Source organism: Antechinus flavipes, chromosome 3, assembly GCF_016432865.1.
Source record: "Antechinus flavipes isolate AdamAnt ecotype Samford, QLD, Australia chromosome 3, AdamAnt_v2, whole genome shotgun sequence".
Lineage (NCBI taxonomy): Eukaryota > Metazoa > Chordata > Mammalia > Dasyuromorphia > Dasyuridae > Antechinus > Antechinus flavipes.
Window position 1 is genome coordinate 123,397,525 of NC_067400.1, and position 21,336 is coordinate 123,418,860.

Consider the following 21,336-nt stretch of genomic DNA (forward strand, 5'->3'; position numbering starts at 1 on the left):
TTTTATTGTATCATATAAATCAGACAAGGAAAGGCTAGCTGGCAATTTGTTGGGATTATTATAAAAAGTTATAGATTATAGTATTATGGAGACTTGGAAGGAACTTCAGAGACCATTAAGTCTATTTACTTCATTTCAATAAAATCACTTACCTAAGATCACATATAAGTGTGCACCAGAGATGGGATTTGGACCAAAGTCCTCTGACTCAAGAGCTAGGACTGTTTCAATAACTTGTTCTGGTTATTTTTGTGTTCTTCAGTCATTTCAATCATATCCAACTCTTTGACCCAATTGGGGTTTTCTTGGTAAATATATTGGAGTAGTTTGCTATTTCTTTCTCCAGCTCATTTTACAGATGAGAAAACTGAGGCAAATGAGATGACACAGCTAGTTAAGTGTCTGAGGCCACATTTTAACACAGGAAAATGAGTCTAGTCCCCACTCTATCCACTGTGTCACCTAGCTGCTCTCATCTTTTTTAGTTGAAGAAATGGTTTCTGAGAACTTCTGAGAAGAGTTCTTTGACTCTTTACTCTCATCTTATCAATTTATGTCTTGAATAAGTCTTGAATGAAACTTGAAGCTCCCATCTCTCTACTCACACAATCCTGAATGTATTAACCCATAGATCAGGTCCTTATCACTTCTAATAAACTATTTTAATAATTAGTTGACATGCCATCTTTCCCTTTCTCCCTTCTTCTCTCTCTCCCTCCCTCCTTTACTCTCCCTTTCCCTCCCTTTCCTTCTTTTCCTCTCCCTCTCCCCCTCTTTCCCTCTTTCCCTCTTTCCCTCCCTCCTTCTCTCCCTCTCTTCTTCTCCCCTTTCCCTTTCTCCCTCTTTCACCCCTCTCTCCAGTTGGGGTTAAGTGTCTTGCCTAGGATCACACAGTTAGTAAGTATTAAGTGTCTGAAACCAGATTTAAACTCAGGTCCTCCAGACTTCAGGGCTGGTGTTCTATTCACTGTCCTATTTAACTGCTCCTCCATCTCTCTTCTCTAATACATCTTCTACATAGCTCCCAAATTGATGTTTCTAAATCACAGGTCAGACAATGTCACTAATTGGCCTGAAAAGCTTCCATAGCCCCTCGTTGCCTTTATAATAAAATATTCTTTTCTTTTCTTCAGTAGAGAGAAGATAAATGTATCCCAGGATCATATACTTACTAAGTGTCTAAAGTTGTATTCAAACTCAAGCCTTCTGAATTATGGTTTAGTACTCTGTCCACTAAGGAATTTCCCTTAAAAGCAAAGAAGTACAAGTGAAATTTTCAAGAAGCCTGATTTTTTCACTGCTAGTTCTCTCTCCCATCACTATATATTTATTTTGTATATATTCCATATTTAGCTATCTATGAATGCATTGTATCCCCAACAATAATGTAAATTCCTCAAGCACAGAGACAAAGTCACTTTTGTCCTTGTGTTCCAAGCTTATACTATATAGTAGGAGTTTAATAAATCTTTATTGATTGATTAAGCAGGCTAATGTACTCCATAGCTATTAAGATATATTAGCATAGAGTAGATGCTTGATAAGAATTTGATTAAGGAGTCACCTTTCCCCCGTGTTCCATTTTCTTTTAGTAGATCCACCAAGTTTCTCCAAAGTAACAGTGAATTACTTATATTTTAAAAGAACATTTATAATAATCAATCAATTAACATTTAAGTATTTACCATACGCTAAGCACTGGGAATAATAAGAAAGGCAAATTGAATGCTTCCCTTCAATGTGCTTACATTTTTGTACAGATAAGACAGATAAGAAGCAAATAATTAATTACACACAAGATATACATACAGAACAAGTGGATTATAATCTTAGAGGGCTCTAGAAGATGGTAAACTGGAAGTCGGGAAAAGAAAAAGGCAGGTGGCACTTGATTTGAGTCTAGAAGAAATTCTAACTAAAGGAATAGCATGTCAGGTACATAGATTTGAAATAGGAGATAGAGGGTCTTGTAGGGAAAATATAATTAGGCTATTAAGATTGGATTGTAAAGGGTGTGGGAGAATATAAAAAGTATGAAAGTAAAAATAGAATGAAAAGGTAGGAGGAAATATTAATAGCAATAATATAATAATAAAATAATAGTAACAACATAATAATGATAATTCTTGATCCTTTTTTATTGCCACTTTAGAAAAATCACAGAATTTCTAATTTGGAAGGGGCTTTACTTCAATGGTAATCTAGTTCAATTTACTAGAAAAAAATAAAAAACAAAAACAAAAACAAAACAAAACTCTTCCAGAAGACATCTGAGAACTTCAGAGCTTGGTTAAACAACTCCAATAAAGGGGACCATATCTTCTCCAAAAGAGGAGAGACATCTTTTTGGATTGTTTGGATTGCGACATTAAAAATGTTTTTTGTTTTTTTTTATTTCATGCTAAACAAGTAGCCCTGAGAAATATAAAAAGTTGTACAAGTAATCAAATACGATTCTGTATTTGAAATAGTTATTCCCTATGGCCAAAAAAGCCTCCCAGTATTTCATGAGTATTTTGTAGCTGAAACATTAAAATGAGGCTTTAAAAATACTATTGAATTTCTAAGGACATACAGCTATTTAGATGTTCAAAATGACTTGTTTAAAGCAATTTTGCTTGAATACAGTAAAAATATTTTTATACATCAAATATATTTTTAAAATTTTTAACATTACTATGTCCAAACATTGAAATCTATAGTTAACAAGCTAATTATTATTTTATTTTCCTGCACATATTGTAGAATGAAGATAATTGCATATAAAATTATATCATTCTCAGATACTTAAATGTATTATGTGTATAATCAGATGATTGTGATTTTGCTATACAAGAGTTAAAGATAGGTTTATAATAGGAACTAAAACATTGGGATTTTTTTCTTGTTACTGAAATTTTAACTTGTTGATTGAAAAGGCAAAGAGAAAGAAAAGTTTCAGGGATAAATGCTAGATAAGATTATTCTTTACAATTCTCATGATTCAAAGGGAGGGATCATTTTAAAATAATTAAAGGAGCCTAGATTTGTGACAATGTCAATGAATGGATAATTTTTACTTTCAAGGGCTCATTTTTTTGTGTAATATAGGACAGAGATATCAAATAATTGATCCATGACTTGCAAATATCCTTTTATACTCGAGTGTGCCTGACCCAAATTAAAATGCAATTGGAAAATATTTTTTAAATAATGATACAATGAAAAACAAATAATATTAAATTTTAAAACAAAAAAATATGATTTTGTCCTGTTTCTATTTGAATTTGATAACACCAATTAAGGTTTTTTATTCATTTATTTAGTAGTTCTTGAGCTATTTTTCCTGGAATTGTGCTCCTGATAACAAATAAATAGAAAGCAACTATAATACTCTTTTTGCTATAAACTAGCAAAGAGTTTAAGGCATTTTGGGTAGGCAGATTCAAAAGAATTCCCTAAGTTAAGGTTGTTCATACCAGTATTGCAAGTCTCCACAAAATACTGTTTCCCAAAATTTTTTATAATTGCAATCATATCTCCCCATATGATTTCTTGCATGTTTTAGACTATTATATCCTAGACAATTGCTTTTAAAAGATACTGTTTTAAACAGCTTTTTAAACTGGAGTTTTGCTGTTTTTGCTGTACTTGAAATTATAAAGCTTGGGTTTGAGTAATGCCTCTGCCACTCTTTAGCTTTGTGACTAGAAATATCCTATAATCTCTCTGAGTCTCAGTTTATTTCTGAAGAAGGAAAATGATAAGACTTGCATTAGTTACCTCATAGGGCTCGTAGAAAGAAAATGTTGTGTAAGCTGTAAATTGGTAATGTAATTGTGAGCTAGGACAACTATTGTTATATTCAGGCAAGGCTTTGATTTATCCTTCTCTACTTATGAGGGACTTTGTTCCGTGATCATTGTCTTCAGTAGTGTAAGGTTAAGGATTATGGTTTCTCTTTGGAAAGATTTTAACATCAAAGTCTTCTGACTAGAGGTCTGCTAATGCTGGGAGGAATGTCTAAGGGAATGATCTTTGCCAACTTCTGTTTGACTGTTTTCATGCTTCCCAGTTCTTCTCAATCCTTTTCAGATTTAAGTGTCTTTGACTTCACTCTGGACCTTTGTTTCCCAGTGTAATACTGTGAGAAACAATATTCAATGTAATATCTATCAGTATTATCAGAGAATATCCATTTCATACTATTTATAGTAGAATGAATCTATTTTTTCTTCTCATGACATTTTAAAAGGGATCAAAAGTCATTGGAAGAGGAATTCAGTTTATTCTTTTTGGTCCCAGAGGACAGAACTAGGACCTTACTTGGGGACAAGGATGTGGGGTGTAGAAGTTATAGAGATGTCTTCTAAATTCAGAAAGAAATAAAAGGGTAAGGGAATAGAAAGGGGGAAGGTGATAAAGGAGAGATTGTTAAAGGGAACCCTATTCATATCAGATCTGAGTTAAAGAAAAAATAATATATACATTTAGAAGGGAACAAAAGTCTTCTAAATTTATAAAGAAATAAGGGGTGAGGAAATAGGATAAGGGAATAGAAGACTTTGTAGATTAATGAGCATAGAATAAGGTGTATAGATTAATGGAAGCAGAATAAATGGAAAACAACATATATATTTAGAATGCTATAATAGTCTTTTAAATTCAGATAGAAATAAGAAGGTTAGGAAAGGGTCAGGAGAGAAGAAAAGGGAGGAACCTTGGAGGAGAGAGAGGTTAAATAATAGAAGGACAAGGTAGCAAGTAGAAGTACAAGGGAGTCAGGAAAGAAAGGAAATAAAACATACACAAACATAAAATAAAGATCAAGAATAAAATTTATTATGAAAAAATTAGGATTAATAATCACAATCTCTGACAAAGTTAAAGCTAAAATAGAGTTAACCAAAAGGGAAAAATAAGGAAACTATACATTATGTCAGTCATATTGATCAGCATTGCTTTACACTATTTAAAACAAACAAACAACTAAATAGTATAATATTGAAATATTGCTGTGGTATAGGAAATAATGAATTGTTGGAGTTAGAAAAATATGGAAGAACTTGGACTTTTTTTACATTTTTTTTTAAACTTTTGAGTTCAAGATTCTCCTTTAGTCAATTCTGATGAGAGTAAGGTTCACTCACTCTCCTTTTCCTTTTCCCCTTCACTATAAAAGTTTTTTCTTGCCTCTTTTTAATGACATAATTTATACCATTTCACCTATATCTTTTCTTTTCTTTCAGTACATTTCTCTCTCAATTCTTAATTTCATTTTTAGAAAGATATCATCCCTTTATACTCAACTCATATCCATGCCCTCTGTCTAGATATGCTCCTTCTAATTGCTATAATAATAGGAAAGTTGAATGAGTTACAAGGTTCATCCTCCCATGTAGGATAAACCTTACTAATTCCCTTATGATATCCCTTTCCTGATTACTTCCTTATGTTTCTCCTGTATTATGAATAAAATTTCCTATTCAGTTCTGGTCTTTTCATTACAAATGTTTGAAAATGGGGATGAAGCCACGATGGCAGAAAGCAGACATGACTTTTTGTGACCTCCTCTGACTTTCTCTCAAACCAACAGCAGATTAAGCCTCTAAATTGGTTTTGGAGTCAAAGAACCCACAAATATTTGGAGTACATTCCCAGAAGAAGATACCTTGGAAGAACTTCAGAACAGGTCTGTTTCAAACAGGCAGGGGGGCAATCTGCTGAGCCTAGAACACAGCATAGGGAGAACTGGCCAGGAGCTGGGGCAGGGAGTAAGAGTGTTGCAATTTCCATGTACCTAGGAATCTTCTGTGAGCCTCTTAGGCTACTCTATCTTGGTTGCAAGCAGGTGGTTTGGCAGATTTGCTACAAAAGGCAAATTGTAAACCACTGAATCCAGGAAGAACGGCAGGACCTAGCTACAATTACCCAGCACCAGAAGTCAATCAGCAGAAGTGCCCCAGGAAAACTAAAGCAGCTGTCTTTCCTTTTCATTAAGAGCAGACCTCAGGCCTTAAAAAATGAGCAAAAATCCAAAAAGAACTCTCACCAGAGACAGCTAAGAACAGACTTCAAATCCTGAGGTTGTTAAAGGCAAATCAACTCCAGATAAAGCCCCAAAAGGAGATATGAGCTAGTCCCCTTTCCACAAAACTTTTTTGGAAGATTTCATAAAAGATCTTAAAAGAGAGTTAGAAGAAAAATGGGAAAGAAAATGAGATCTTTTCAAGAAGAAAAAATACCTAAAAAAATACTACCTAAAAAATAGATTTGATGAAATGGAAAAAAATATATAAGTCCTTACCAAATAGATATGAAAAAGATACCAATTGATTGAAAAACAAAATTTGTGAAATGAAAAAAAAATGCAATGAATAAAACAATTCAATTGGCCAAATACAAAAGGAGCTAAAAAAGGTAACTGAATTAGAATTGAACAAATGAAAGTGAATGACTCAATAAGACTTCAAAAATCCAACAAAAATTTAAAAATGAAAAAAAAAAATAGAAGAAAATATGAAATATCTCCTAGGAAAAACAACTGACCTGGAAAATAGATCTAGGAGAGACAATCTAAGCATAATTGGACTTCCTGTATATCACACCAAAGAAAAGATATTGCAAGCAGCCAGAAAGAAACAATTTAAATACCGAGGAGTCACAATTAGGATTACCCAGGACCTACTAGCTTTCATCTTAAAGGATCAAAGGGCCTGGAATCTGATATTCTGAAAGGCAAAGGAACTTGGATTATAGACAAGAATAAGCCATCCAGCTAAAATGAGTATTATCTTTCAGGGAAGAAAATAGACATTTAATGATATAGGTAATTTTATCTATTTTTAATGAAACAACCAGAACTGAACAAAAAATTTGATCTCCAAACACAGAACTCAAGAGAAGCATAAAAAGATAAAAAGGAAAGAACTATTGAGAACTATATTTCTGTTATGGGTATACTTAGAGACCACAGGTATAATTTGATTTTATTATGATAACATGAAAAATAAACTGGAGGTAGAAAAGGGATTGTACTGAAAAAAGAGGGAAACAGGTAAAATAAGGGAAATTACATCTCAGTAAGAGGCAAAGAAGACCTGTTATAATTGAGGGAAAGAAGGGAGGGAAATGAGCATGGAGTGAATCTTACTTGCATCAGATTTGGTTCAAAGAGAGAATATTAGACATATTTGGTTTCACAGAGAAACTTGTCTTATCTTATAGGGAAGAGGGAGGGGAAAGGGGAAAAGAAAGAAAATCCTAATAAAAGGGAAAACAGAAGTATTAGGGAAAAGGTGTAAAAAATGGGGAGGAGCTTTAAGGGGGGAGAGTTGTTTGAGGCAAGTGGTCATCAGAAGCAAAATACTGGGGAGGAGAGAAGGGAGAAAGGAAAGAGAATAACATAACAGGATAAATAAGATGACAGGAAATACAGAATTAGTTATTTTAACTGTGAAAGTGAATGGGATGAACTCTCCCCAAAAATAGAAGCTGATAGCAGACTGGATTAAAAGCCAGAATCTTTCAGTTTAAAGCAGAACAATATATACAGAATGAAGATAAAAGACTGGAGCAGAATTATTATGTTTCAGGTGAAGTTAAAAAAAAAAAAAAAAAAAGCAGGGGTAGCAGTCCTGATATCAGATCAAGTGAAAGCAAAGATAGATCTACTTAAAAGAGATAAAGAAGGAAACAATATTTTAATAAAGGATATCATAGATAATGAATCAATATCAATACTAAACATGTATGCACCAAGTGGTATAACATCCAAATTCCTAAAGAAGTTAAGAGAGCTGCAGGAAGAAATAGCAAAACTATATTAGTATGGGATCTCAACTTTGCTCTCTCAGAAGATAAACAGAATCACAAAATAAATAAAAAGAAGTTAAGGAGGTAAACAGAATGTTAGAAAAGTTAGGTATGATAGATCTTTGGAGAAAATTGAATGGACACAGAAAGAAGTTTACTTTTTTTTCTCAGTGGTTCATGGAATCTATACAAAAATTGAACATATATTAGGGCATAAAAATCTCAAAATCAAATGCAGAAAGGCAGAAATAATAAATGCATCTTTTTCAGATCATGATGAAATAAAACACATGCAATATTAGGCCAGAAGAAAATAGACCAAAAGTTAATTTGAAATTAATTTGGAAATAAGTTGGAATTTAAATAATCTAATCCTAAAGAATGAATGGGTGAAAGAACAAATCATAGACAATATCAATGATTTCAACCAAGAGAATGACAATAATGAGACAACATACCAAAATTTGTGGGATGCAGCCAAAGCAGTTATTAGGGGAAATGTTATATCTCTAGATGCTTATTTGCATAAAATAGAGAAAGAGAAGATTAATGAATTGGGCTTACAACTAAAAAAGCTAGAAAAAGAACAAATTAAAAACCTCAATTAAATACCAAATTTGAAATTCTGAAAATAAAAGGGGAGATTAATAAAATTGAAAGTAAGAAAACTATTGAATTAATAAATAAAACTAAGAGTTGCTTTATGAAAAAATCAACAAAATAGATAAACCTTTAGCTAATTTGATTAGAAAAAGGAAAGAAGAAAATCAAATTGTTAATCTCAAAAATGAAAAGGGAGAACTTTCCACCAATGAAGAAGACATTAGAGGACTAATTAGGAGTTATTTTGCCCAACTATATGCCAATAAATTTGATAATCTGAGTGAAATGTAGGGATATCTACAAAAATATTGATTGTCCATGTTAAAGAAGAAAAAATTAATTATTTAAATAATCACATTTTAGAAAAAGAAACAGAACAAGCTATTAATCAACTCCCTAAGAAAAAATCTCCAGTGCCAGATGGATTTACATGTGAATTCTACCAAAGATTTAAAGAACAATTAATTCCAATACCATATAAACTATTTGAAAAAATAGGGAAATAAGGAATTCTACCAAATTCCTTTATATGACACAAATATAGTGCTGATAATTAAACTAAGTAGGGTGAAAACAGAGAAAGAAAATTATAGACCAATTTCCCTAATGAATATTGATGCAAAAATCTTAAATTGCCAAAAGAGATTAGAGAAAGTCATACCCAGGAAATTACACTATGACCAAGTAGGATTTATATCAGGAATGCAGGACTGGTTCAATATTAGGAAAATTATTAGCATAATTGACTATATCAATAACCAAACTAACAAAAATCATATTATCTCAATAGATACCGAAAACCATTTGATGAAATCCAACATCCATTCCTAATAATGGTTAGTTATAGTTAATAGTTAATAACACTAAAGAGTATAGGAATAAATGGACTTTTCTTTAAAATGATCAGGAGCATCTGTTTAAAACCATCATCAAGCATCATATGTAATGGGGACAAACTAGAACAATACCCAATAAAATCAGGAGTGAAGCAAGATTGCCCACTATCAGCATTACTATTCAATATTGTGTTATGAAGTAGCAGTCACCGAAAAACATTTGGTACTGGCTAAGAAATAGTGTAACTGATCAGTGAGGTAGATCAGGTTCACAGGACAAAAATAGTCAATAACTAAGAACTCATTATTTGACAAAAACTGCTGGGAAAATTGAAAACTAGTAAGGTGGAAACTAGGCATTGATCCACACCTAAACACTATATACCACGCTAATGTCAATGGGTTCATGATTTAGTAACTTATATTTATATTTATATTTATATGTAGTAATATAATAAGCAAATTAGAAGAACACAGGATAGTTTACCTCTCAGATCTGTGGAGAAGGAAGGAATTTGGGACCAAAGAACTAGAGATCATTATTGATCACAAAATAGGTAATTTTGATTATATTAAGTTAAAAAGTTTTTAAATAAACAAAATTAATGTAGACAAGATTAGAAGGGAATCAATAAACTGGGGAAAAAACATTTTTACATTTAAGGATTCTGATAAAGACCTCATTTCTAAAATATATAGAGAATTTACTCAAATTAATAAGAATTCAAGCCAGTCTCCAATTGATAAATAGTGAAAGGGATGAACAGATAATTTTCAGATGAAATTAAAACCATTTCTAGTCATATGAAAAGGTATTCTAAATCATTATTGATCAGAGAAATACAAATTAAGACAATTCTGAGATACCACTCTCTCTCAGACTGGTTAAGATGACAGAAAAGATAACGACAAATGTTGGAGGGGATGTGGGAAAACTGGGACATTGATATATTGTTAGTGGAAATGTGAACGGATCCAGCCATCCTGGAGAGCAATTTGGAACTATGCTCAAAAAGTTATCAAACTGTGCTTACCCTTTGATCCAGCAGTGTTTCTACTGGGCCTATATCCCAAAGAGGTCTTAAAAGGATGAAAGAGACCCACATGTACAAAAATATTTGTGGCAGCCCTTTTCATAGTGGCAAGAAACTGGAAACTGAGTGGATCCCATCAGTTGCAGAATAGCTGAATAAATTATGGTTTATAAATGCTATAGAATATTATTTTTCTGTAAGAAACAAGCAGCAGAATGATTTCAGAGAGGCTTACATGAACTTATGCTAAGTGAAATGAGCAGAACCAGGGGGTCATTGTACATGGTAACAGCAATATTATATGATGGTCAATTCTGATGGATGTGATGCTTTCCAACAATGAGATGATCTATGCATTTCCAATGATCTTGTGATGAAGAGAGCCATTTACATCCAGAAAGAGAACTATGGGAACTGAGTGTGGATCACAACATAATATTTCCACTCTTTTTGTTATTGTTCACTTGCTTTTGGTTTTCTTATTCCTTTTCTTTCCTTTTGATATGTTTTTTTCTTATTCAGCAAGATAATTGCATATATATGTTTACATATATTGGATTTAAGATATATTTTAACATGTATAACATATATTGAATTGCTTGCCATCTAGGCAGGAGGTAGGAGATGGAGGGGAAAATTTGGAACACAAGGCTATGCAAGGATCAGTGTTGAAAAATTATCCTTGCATATGTTTATAAAAAGCTTTCAAAAAAAAGGAAAGAAAGAAGCTATGGGAAAGCAGATTTTGGCATAATATAAGAAATAATTTTCTACAATTTTCTACATTGGATCAGAGCTGTCCAAAACCAAATGGATTGTCCCAAGAACTCACAAGTTCCCTCCCTGTTATTGGAAGAATTCAACCAAAAGCTTAATTGACCATTTGTCAGGTATACTGTGGAGTATATTCACAGTATAGGTAAAGTTAAACTGCATGACCTCTAAGGATCCTTTCCAAGTTTCTATAACTGATGAGCAAATTCCAGCATTCACAGAATAACATGCAATATTTATAGTGTATATACTGAGAGTTCTCATAAATCTCTTTAATTGCTTTTAAGGAGGAGCAAGATAAGACAATACTTTAGTTTGAGCATTGATTGATTGGTTCTCAAAGTACCTAAAAGAGAAGAGTATACTAAAGGCACAGAAAAAAAAAAAAAAAAAAAAAAAAAAAAAAAACATAGACCTATTCTTACCAAAGAGTTAACCAAAAGAATTATTATCAATTTTGTTCTCATTTCTAGAAAAGTTTTAAGAGAATAATCTATATTGTACATTGAGGACATCCTTGATGACAGTATAAAAAAGCAATAGAAAAATTTTCACAAATGAATTTCTATTGCAAAGTACATTATCATAGCCATATAGTTGACAAAGATGTAGCGAGTATAAGATTATACTACATTCAGCTGTTTAACACAGAAAAGCATTAGTTTCAGTAGACAAAATGGCAACTTTAAAACTTTTCTCCAACAAAGGTGTCGCCAATGTTTTTTGAATTACATAATTTTCCTTAAAATGTGTGACAAAAAAGGTTAATTTTATGGCTACCTTTTTATTATTAATATCAAATTATGCATAAGACAAGGGGATTTGCTTGCTACTAATGTTTTCCAATAGTATGATCTATGTGAGAGAAGACTCAGTGCAAAGTCCAAGGTGAGGAAGTAATCCCTATATATGGTGGTGTTCTACAGATTCTCCTTTTGTAAATGACTTTATGATAATTGTATCAACTCCCTGAAGATTACAGAGCATGAAAAATGAGATCCATAATCAACTAAAGTAGTCTAGCCTGTGTATGCAGAAAAAGCCATGTGGAAGAAAAATTGACCAGATTTTGAAAAATTGGCCAGTGGAAAAAAAAATTCATTAAACTGTATATGTTTTCATACATATGTGTATACACAAGTGTGCATGTGTACATATGCACACATATGTAAATTCGTATTATATATGGATAGATAGCTGGATCAATATGGAACTTAACCTGTAATTTCTTTGGTATGGGCGATTCTCCGATTGGGAAATTCTGTGAATGAAGGCAGGCATTTTTCTATTCAAATTATTTGTTGTTATTATTGTGCAGTTATTTTTACTTATGTCTGACTCATAATGATCCCATTTGGGATTTTCTTGGCAAATATGCTAGAATGTTTTTCCATTTCTTTCTCCAACTCACTTTAGGAACAGAGGCAAATAGGAATTAACTTACTCACCTATGATTACTCAGCTATTATAAGTCTGAAATGAGACTTGAATTCAGGTTCCACAGATTCCAAGCCCAAAGTTCTGTTCACTGTGCCACCTGGTTGCCATTCAAATTATAGACTTAAGAGATTTAGCAAAAACACTAAGATTAAGTATCTTTTCTAGGATCACATAGTCAGTATGTGTTTAGGCAGAATTTCAAGTCTTCCAACGTTTATTCTATAACCATCTTGCCACATTGCTTATACAGAAAGACATGCACACTTATATGCATATACACATGTATATGTGTGCATGTAGATACACATACATATGTGTGCATTCATACACACATTAAATTACATACACATGAGTACATATACATATCTATATCAATATCTATATTCATTTACACATACTTTAGGTTGTCCATTATATTGAATGATAAAAGCTGGTAAATAGGCATTAGTTTTTTCTATATATATAATAAAACTACAAGTGTACAATAACTCTTAATAAATGTTTATTGGATGAATTAAATGGATATTTATGATTATGAATATAGAAACATATGTATAAACATGCAATGTATTGTAAATGTACATGTAATATAAAAATGTATAAACACACACACATATAAAACACACACAATATTCATACACATATATGATAGATGTTGTGAAAGGACGGTGACTAAGGTTAAGCCTCCATTACTTTTAGAAAATTGAATAGTGCTTTTAATAACCTCAAAAATTCTCTTTGGAATCAAGGCTCATTTTTTTTCCCTGAGCCTTTGGTATCCTTTTCTATTCTAGATTCCTAGGGAACCATTAAAAAAAATGTTTTCAAATAAGAAGCTATGCATGTCTTATTATTAGATATATTTGTAGGTCATCGAATATCATAATCTTTGATGAACTAAAGTTGAGAATGATCAAAAGGCTGTAGGACTTTACTGACCAAAAACTGCACAAAAGAACCAAAATAAAAATTTATATAAAAAAAGAACAGGCTGGCCATATGTTCAGAATGAGGGATAACTGAAGGAGAGCAAACAAGGTTTTATTAAACTAAAGATTATAGGCATTGTTACAGATTTTAAGCCACAAAAGTCACTAAAATATTGTGTGGGCTCATATGTATTATTCATGGGAGAACATAAGCAGGGAACTGCCCAGGAATTGTGCTATGCAAGATTAAAGTAATACCCATGTTATTGAGATCACAAAGCCTTCAAAATAGTGAAGTATTCTCCCAACCAAACCCTTAATTTTCATTTTATATGACTAAATTTAGAATTGAAAAATAAGAATATGATCAAGAATCTTTGCTGCTAAGTTGGTTTTCATAAATTTCAGTTTTTTCCCTTATAAAAAAGCTATTACAAACTCTTCCAGAATTGTTGTGAAGATAAAATGAGACAATGTTTGTGAAGCACTTTGCTATACACAAAGTACTGTATAAATGATGGCTATTTGATCATCATCATCATCATCATCATTTTTACTTAGGCTGAAAGTTAACATTTTAGCTACAAGTATAAGCAGTCGAAGTGTATTTTCTTTTTTTTTATAACTGTTCTCCTCTACTCAATAATCCAATTAAGTGATTTCCCAAAAGAACTTTCATCAAACATTCTTGAGGACTACCTCTGATACTAGAGAAGTTATTCTAACTTAAGTTCTGTAGATAAGAATAGACAAAACTCTACTATCAATACAATAAAAGTTATGATTAAAGTGCAAATTCTAGCTAATATCATCTAATTTTAACATTAAATAAATTCAGAGATCATGAGAAGAAAAAGAATATGCACTTTAATTGGATTTTATAAATAACTACTCTTAAAGAAGTGTAAACATTATTCTTAAATTCCTAATAACTGTTACTTTTATTGATGCTTTTTCTTTTCTTTTTCTAGTACTTAATGGTATAGTTATTTTTATTTCCTGATACAAAATCCATTATTTTAACCATGAAACTTATAGAGCTTTTTCTGTAAATGATTTGAATTTTGTTACATTTCCAATTTGAAAGGAAACTATTTCTTTAGTAAGAAGCCATACATTTAATATATTTACTGTCTATATGATTCTGATCAAGTCATTTGTCTTGGTATTCTAGGAAATTCTAAGATTACACAACGCAGAGAAGCTGCCAATCTATATATAGAGGATATCTCAGTATCTGAGAGTTCTCTGTATTAGTGAAAGCCCAGATCTAGTTTCTCCTATCCCTTTTCATATTCCTATTCCTCTCCTCATTTCTACTCATATCTTTTATTCCTTATCTAAACACTCCTAGATTCATGGATTAAGTATATTTATTTAAGAATGCATGTAAAGCAAAATTCAATGTAAACACTTTTCTTACTATCATCAAATTCAAAATATAACTGTGAGGAAAAATATCAGCCCCAATTTGTAATAAAATATCATTTCTAAATGTAACAAACTCTTCAGTCAATCAGTCAAAAACATTTATTAAATCACTGCTGCATGTTAATCCTGTGCTAAGAGCTGGGGAAGCAAAAAGAGGCAAAAGGCAATTCCTAATCTCAAAGAGTTCACAATCTAAAAGAAAAGATAACATATAAAAAAATGAATATTTTTTTTAATTTTATTTAATAATAACTTTATATTGACAGAATCCATGCCAGAGTAATTTTTTTACATTATCCCTTGCACTCGCTTTTGTTCCGATTTTTCCCCTCCTTCCCTTCACCCCCTCCCCTAGATGGCAAGCAGTCCTATAATATGTTAGATATGTTGCAATATATCCTAGATACAATATATGTTTGCAGAACCGAACAGTTCTCTTGTTGCACAGGGAGAATTGGATTCAGAAAGTAAAAATAACTCGGGAAGAAAAACAAAAATGCAAACAGTTCACATTCGTTTCCCAGTGTCCTTTCTTTGGGTGTAGCTGCTTCTGTCCATCATTTATCAATTGAAACTCAGTTAGGTCTCTTTGTCAAAGAAATCCACTTCCATCAGAATACATCCTCATATAATATCGTTGTCGAAATGTATAATGATCTCCTTGTTCTGCTCATTTCACTTAGCATCAGTTCATGTAAGTCTCTCCAAGCCTCTCTGTATTCATCCTGCTGGTCATTTCTTACAGAACAATAATATTCCATAACATTCATATACCACAATTTACCCAGCCATTCTCCAATTGATGGGCATCCATTCAATTTCCAGTATGAATAAAAATTAATAACAAAATTGCATATATAATAAATATAGCAGAAGGAAGAAGCTAAAATTAAGAAACTTTGGGAAAGGGTTAAAAGATAAGATTTTAGTCAAGACTTAGAGGAAACAGGAAAGTTGGTAGGTAGACTTAAGGAGAGAGAAGATTCCATCTGTGAAGAACAGACAAAGAAAATGGCTGGAGCTGAGATGTTGGAATGTCTTGTTTGTGGAATAGCCAAGAACGCAGTGTCACTGGATCAAAGAATACATGATGGTGAATAAGATGTGAAGAGATTGGAAAGATAGGACTGAGCTAGATTATGAAGGGCTTCAAATACCAAATAGAAAATTTTGTATTTGATCCCAAAGGCAAAAAGGGGCCATAGGATTTCATTGAATCTGGGGATAGGAAGGTGTTGGGGAGGGTGATGCTATAGTCAGATCTACATTTTGGGAAAATTACTTTCATGGTTGAATCAAAGATGCATTGGGAAAGAGATCACAGACTCTCCAGTAGGCTATTACAATTGTCCAGATGTGAGACAATGAGATCCTGAACTAGAATGGTGGTAGTATCAAAGGAGAGAAAGGGTCATATTTAAGAAATTTTACAGAGGCAAAATCACCCACTGGGCTACTAAGTGGCTCAGTGGATAGAGCACAAGCATGGAGTCAGGATCTGTATTCAAATCCCCAGTCAAATATGTAATGCTTGTGTGACCCTGCTCAAGCCATTTAACCTTTTTGCCTCAATTTCTTCATCTGTAAAATGAAATGGAGAAGTCAGTGGCAAAGAACTTCAGTATTATTTTTACTAAGAAAACTCCAAATGGAATCATTAAGAGTTTGATATAATGGAAAATGACTAAACAACATGAATCAATAAACCTTAGCAGTAAATCAGATAAGGAGAGAGGGTGAGAAATAATGAGGAGTCCAAGATGACTCCAAGTTTGAGGACCTGGGAAGATAGTGATACTTTTTACAATAATAAAGAGGTAAGGTGAGGTTTAAAGGAAGTATAATATATTTCTTTGGGGACCTGTTGAATTTAAGATATCTATTGGACAGCCAACATTAAGTGCTTTTTAAAAAAAATTATAGCTTTTTATACATGAATAATTTTTGACATTCACCACTACAAAACCCTGTGTTCTAATTTTTCCCTTTCTTCCCCTATCCTCCAGTTGGGAAGTAATCCAATTTGTGTTAAACATATGCAATTCCTCTATAGATATTTCGACAAATATCATGTTGTACAAGAAAAATCATATCCAACAGGAAAAAAAGGAGAAAGAAAACAAGATGCAAGCAAACAACAACAAAAAGAGTGAAAATACTATATAGATGGTCCCCATTTAGTCTGCACTAACCTTTCTTTAGGTGCAGATGGTTTTCTTCATCACAAGACCATTGGAATTGGTCTGAATCACCTCATTGTTGACAAGAGCCATGCCCATCCGAATTGATCATTGTATAAACTTGCTGTTGCCATATATAATGATCTTCTGATTCTGATCATTTCATTTATCATCAGTTCATGTAAATATCTCCCAGCATTTCTGAAATCATCCTGCTGATCATTTCTTATAGAAAAATAATATTCTACAACATGCATATACCATAACTTGTTTAGCCATTCTCCAATTGATGGGGATCCACTCAAGTTTCCAGTTTCTTGCCACTACATAAATGGCTGCTAAAAACATTTTTGCACCTGTGGGTACCTTTTCATCCTTTATGATCTCTTTAGGAAACAAGAAAACAAGAGGGGCAGCTAGGTGGCGCAGGTATAGAGCACCAGCCCTGAAATCAGGAGGACCTGAGTTCAAATCTGACCCAGACACTTAACACTTCCTAGCTGTGTGACGCTAGGCAAGTCACTTAACTCCAACTGCCTCAGCAGTAGAAACACAGCTGAATCAAGAGGTACGCCCAGTTTGCTAATCCTTTGGAAATAGTTTCAAATTGTTCTCCAGAATGGTTAAATCAGTTCACAATTCCATCAACAATGTATTAGTGCTCCAATTTTCCCACATCCCCTCCAACATTCATCATTATCTTTTCCTGTCATTTTCACCATTCTGAGAAGTGTGTAGTTGTACCTCAGAATTATCTTAATTTGCATTTTTCTGATTATGGTTTTAATTTCTTTACCTGAAAATTGTCTGTTCATATCCTTTCACCATTTATCAATTGGAGAATGGCTTGAATAGACTCAATTCTCTCTATATTTTAGAAATGAGGCCTTCATCAGAATCCTTGAATGTAAAATTTTTTTCCCAGTTTATTGCTTCCCTTCTAATATTGTCTGCATTGGTTTTGTTTGTACAAAAACTTTTTAACTTAATATTTGATAATCAAAATTATCCATTTTGCATTCAATAATGTATTCAAATTCTTCTTTAGCCAAAAATTTCTTCCTTCTCTGCAGATCTGAGAGTTAAACTATCCTATGTTCTTTTAATTTGCTTATAATATTATTCTTCATGTTTAAATCATGAATCCATTTCAACCTTATCTTGGTATAGGGTGTTAGGTGTGGATCAATGTCTAGTTTTTGCCATGCTAATTTACAATTTTTCAAGCAATTTTTGTCAAATAGTGAGATCTTATCTCAAAAGCTAAGGCCTTTGGGTTTGTCAAACAGTAGATTGTTATAGTCATTGACTATTTTGTCCTGTAAACCTAATCTATTCTATTGATTGAGTATTTTATTTCTTAGCCTTTACCAAATGGTTTTGATGACTGCAGCTTTATAATATAGTTTTAGGTATGGTACAGCTAGTCCACCTTCATTTGCATTTTGTTTCATTAATTCTCTTGGAATTCTTGACCTTTTGTTTTTCCAGATGAATTTTGTTATTTTTTTTTTGTAGCTCTGTAATTTCTTGGGAGTTTGATTGATATGGCATTAAATAAGTAAATTAGTTTAGGTATTATTGTTATTTTTATTATATCAGCTTGGGCCACCCATGAGCACTTGATATTTTCCAAGAGATTAGATCTAACTTTATTTGTGTGGAAAGTGTTTTGCAATTGTGTTCATATAGTTCTTGACTTTGCTTTGGCAGGTAAATTCCCAAATATTTTATATTATCCTCAGATATTTTAAATGGAATTTCTTATTGAATCTCTTGCTACTGGTCTCTGTTGGTAATATATAAAAATTCTTATGATTTATGTGGATTTATTTTGTATCCTACAATTTTGCTAATGTTACGAATTATTTATAGTAGTTTTTCAGTTGATTTTCTAGGATACTCTAAATACACTGTCATATCATTTGCAGAGTGATAATTTGATTTCCTCCTCACACATTATCATTCTTTAATCTCTTCTTCTCTTACAGCCAAAGCTAACATTTCAAATATAATATCAAACAGTAATGGTAATAGTGGGAAAACTTGTTTCACCCCTGATCTTATTGGGAATAATTCTAATTTATCCCCATTACATCTGATACTTGCTGATGGTTTTAAATAGATGCTATTGATCATTTTAAGGAAAACTTCATTTATTCCTATACTCTAGTTTGTTTGTTTTTTTTTTTTCTAATAGGAATGGGAGTTTGATCTTGTCAAATGCTTCTGCATCTATTGAGATAATCATATGACTTCTGTTAGTTTGATTATTGACATAGTCAATTATGCTAATGGTTTTCCTAATATTGCACCAGCCCTGCATCTCTAGTATAAATACTATTTAGTTATGGTGTATTATCCTGGGAATAATTTGCTGTAATCTCTTTGATAATATTTTATGTAAGTTTTTTTGCATCAATATTCATTAGGGAAATTGGTCTATAATTTTCTTTGTTTTGACTCTATCTGATTTATGTATTAGTACCATTCTATGTAAAAAAAAAATGTAGGATTCCTTCTTTCCTTATTTTCCCAAATAATTTGAATAATATAGAAATTAATTGTTCTTTAAATGTTTGGTAGAATTCACATGTAAATAGGGTGAGACAAGTTTCTCTGTGGAACCAAACGTGTGATATTCTCTCTTTGAGCCAAATTTAATGAAATTAAGATTCACACAATGTTCATCCCTCTCCCTTTTTTCCCTCAATTATAATAGGTCTCCTTTTCCTCTTCATGAAATATAATTTCCCTCATTTTACCTTCACTTTCCTCTTTTTCCAGTACAATCTTCTTTTTCCAGTACAATCCCCCTTTTCACCTCTAGTTTCTTTTTCATATTATCACAATAAAATCAAATTTACATGCACTCTCTATGTGCAGAGATATAGTTCTCAGAAGTTCTTTCCTTTTTACCTTTTTATGCTTCTTTTGAGTTTTGAATTTGGATATCAATTTTTTTTTGTTCAGCTCTGGTCTTTTTTATCAAAAATAAATGAAATTCATTTATATCATTGAATGTCCATTTTCTTCCCTAAAAGATAATGCTCAATTTAGCCGGCTAATTGATTCTTGGATGCAATCCAAATTCCTTTACCTTTAGGAATATCAGATTCCAGGCCCTTCAATTTTTTAAGATGGAATCTGGTAGCTCCTGGTTAATTCTAATTGCGATTCCTTGATATTTGAATTGTTTCTTCTTGGCTGCTTGCAATATTTTTTCTTGGTCCAATAATTTGGAAATTTAGCTTTGATATTCTTTGCAGTTTTCATTATGTGGTCTCTTTAAGGAGGTGATCAGTGAATTCTTGCAATGGCTATTTTACCTTCTGGTTCTAGAATATGGGGGCAGTTTTCCTTGATGATTTCTTGAAAGATAATGTCTAGACTCTTTTTTTCATCATGGTTTTCAAAAAGTCAAATAATCCTTTCGTTGTCTTTCCTAGATCCAAATAATCCTTACATTATCTTTCCTAGATCTATTTTCCATATCAGTTGCTTTCCCAATGAGGTATTTTACATTTTCTTCTATTTTTTCTTTTTTTTCTTTTTTTCTTTTTGGTTTTGTTTGACTAACTCTTGATATCTCATTCAGTCATTCATTTCCATTTATTCAGTTCAAATTTTTAGTGAATTATTTTCTTGTTACCGTTTTTAGCTCCTTTTGCATTTGACCAATTGAATTTTAAATGAGGTGTTTTGTTCAATGATTTTTTTCTCCATTTCACAAATTCTGCTTTTCAAAAAGTTGTTTTCTTTTTCCATTTTGTCAAATATATTTTATAAGGAATTATATGTTTTTATCCTTTCATTGTCTATTTTGTAAGAAATTATTTGCTTTTTCCATTTCACTAAGTCTATTTTTAAGGAGTTTGTTTCAAATAATTTCTGTGTTTCCTTTTCCAAACCCTCTTGCAAAGTTCTCATTTCTTTTCCCAATTTTTCTTCTAGCTCTCTTTTAAGGTTCTTTTTGAATTCTTCCAAGAAAACTTTATGAGATGGGTACCAATTCATATTACTTTTGGGGGCTTCATCTGGAGATGATCTGTTTTTAGTGTCCTCAAGGTTTGAAATCGGTTCTTCTCTTCTTCCATAAAAACTATTTATGCCCAGATTTCTTTTTGCTTTTGGTTCTTTTTTTTTTTTTTAAAGGTTGAAGTCTGCTTTTAGTGCAAAGGGGAGATTGTCCAAGTTTCTTCTATAAGTGACGGTGGTGGTTCTGGGTCAATGCTAACTATCTTCTGGTGGTGGGTGGACATGGCCATGTCCTGCATTATTCTGGGTTTAGCCCTTAAACCCTAGAGTTTAAATA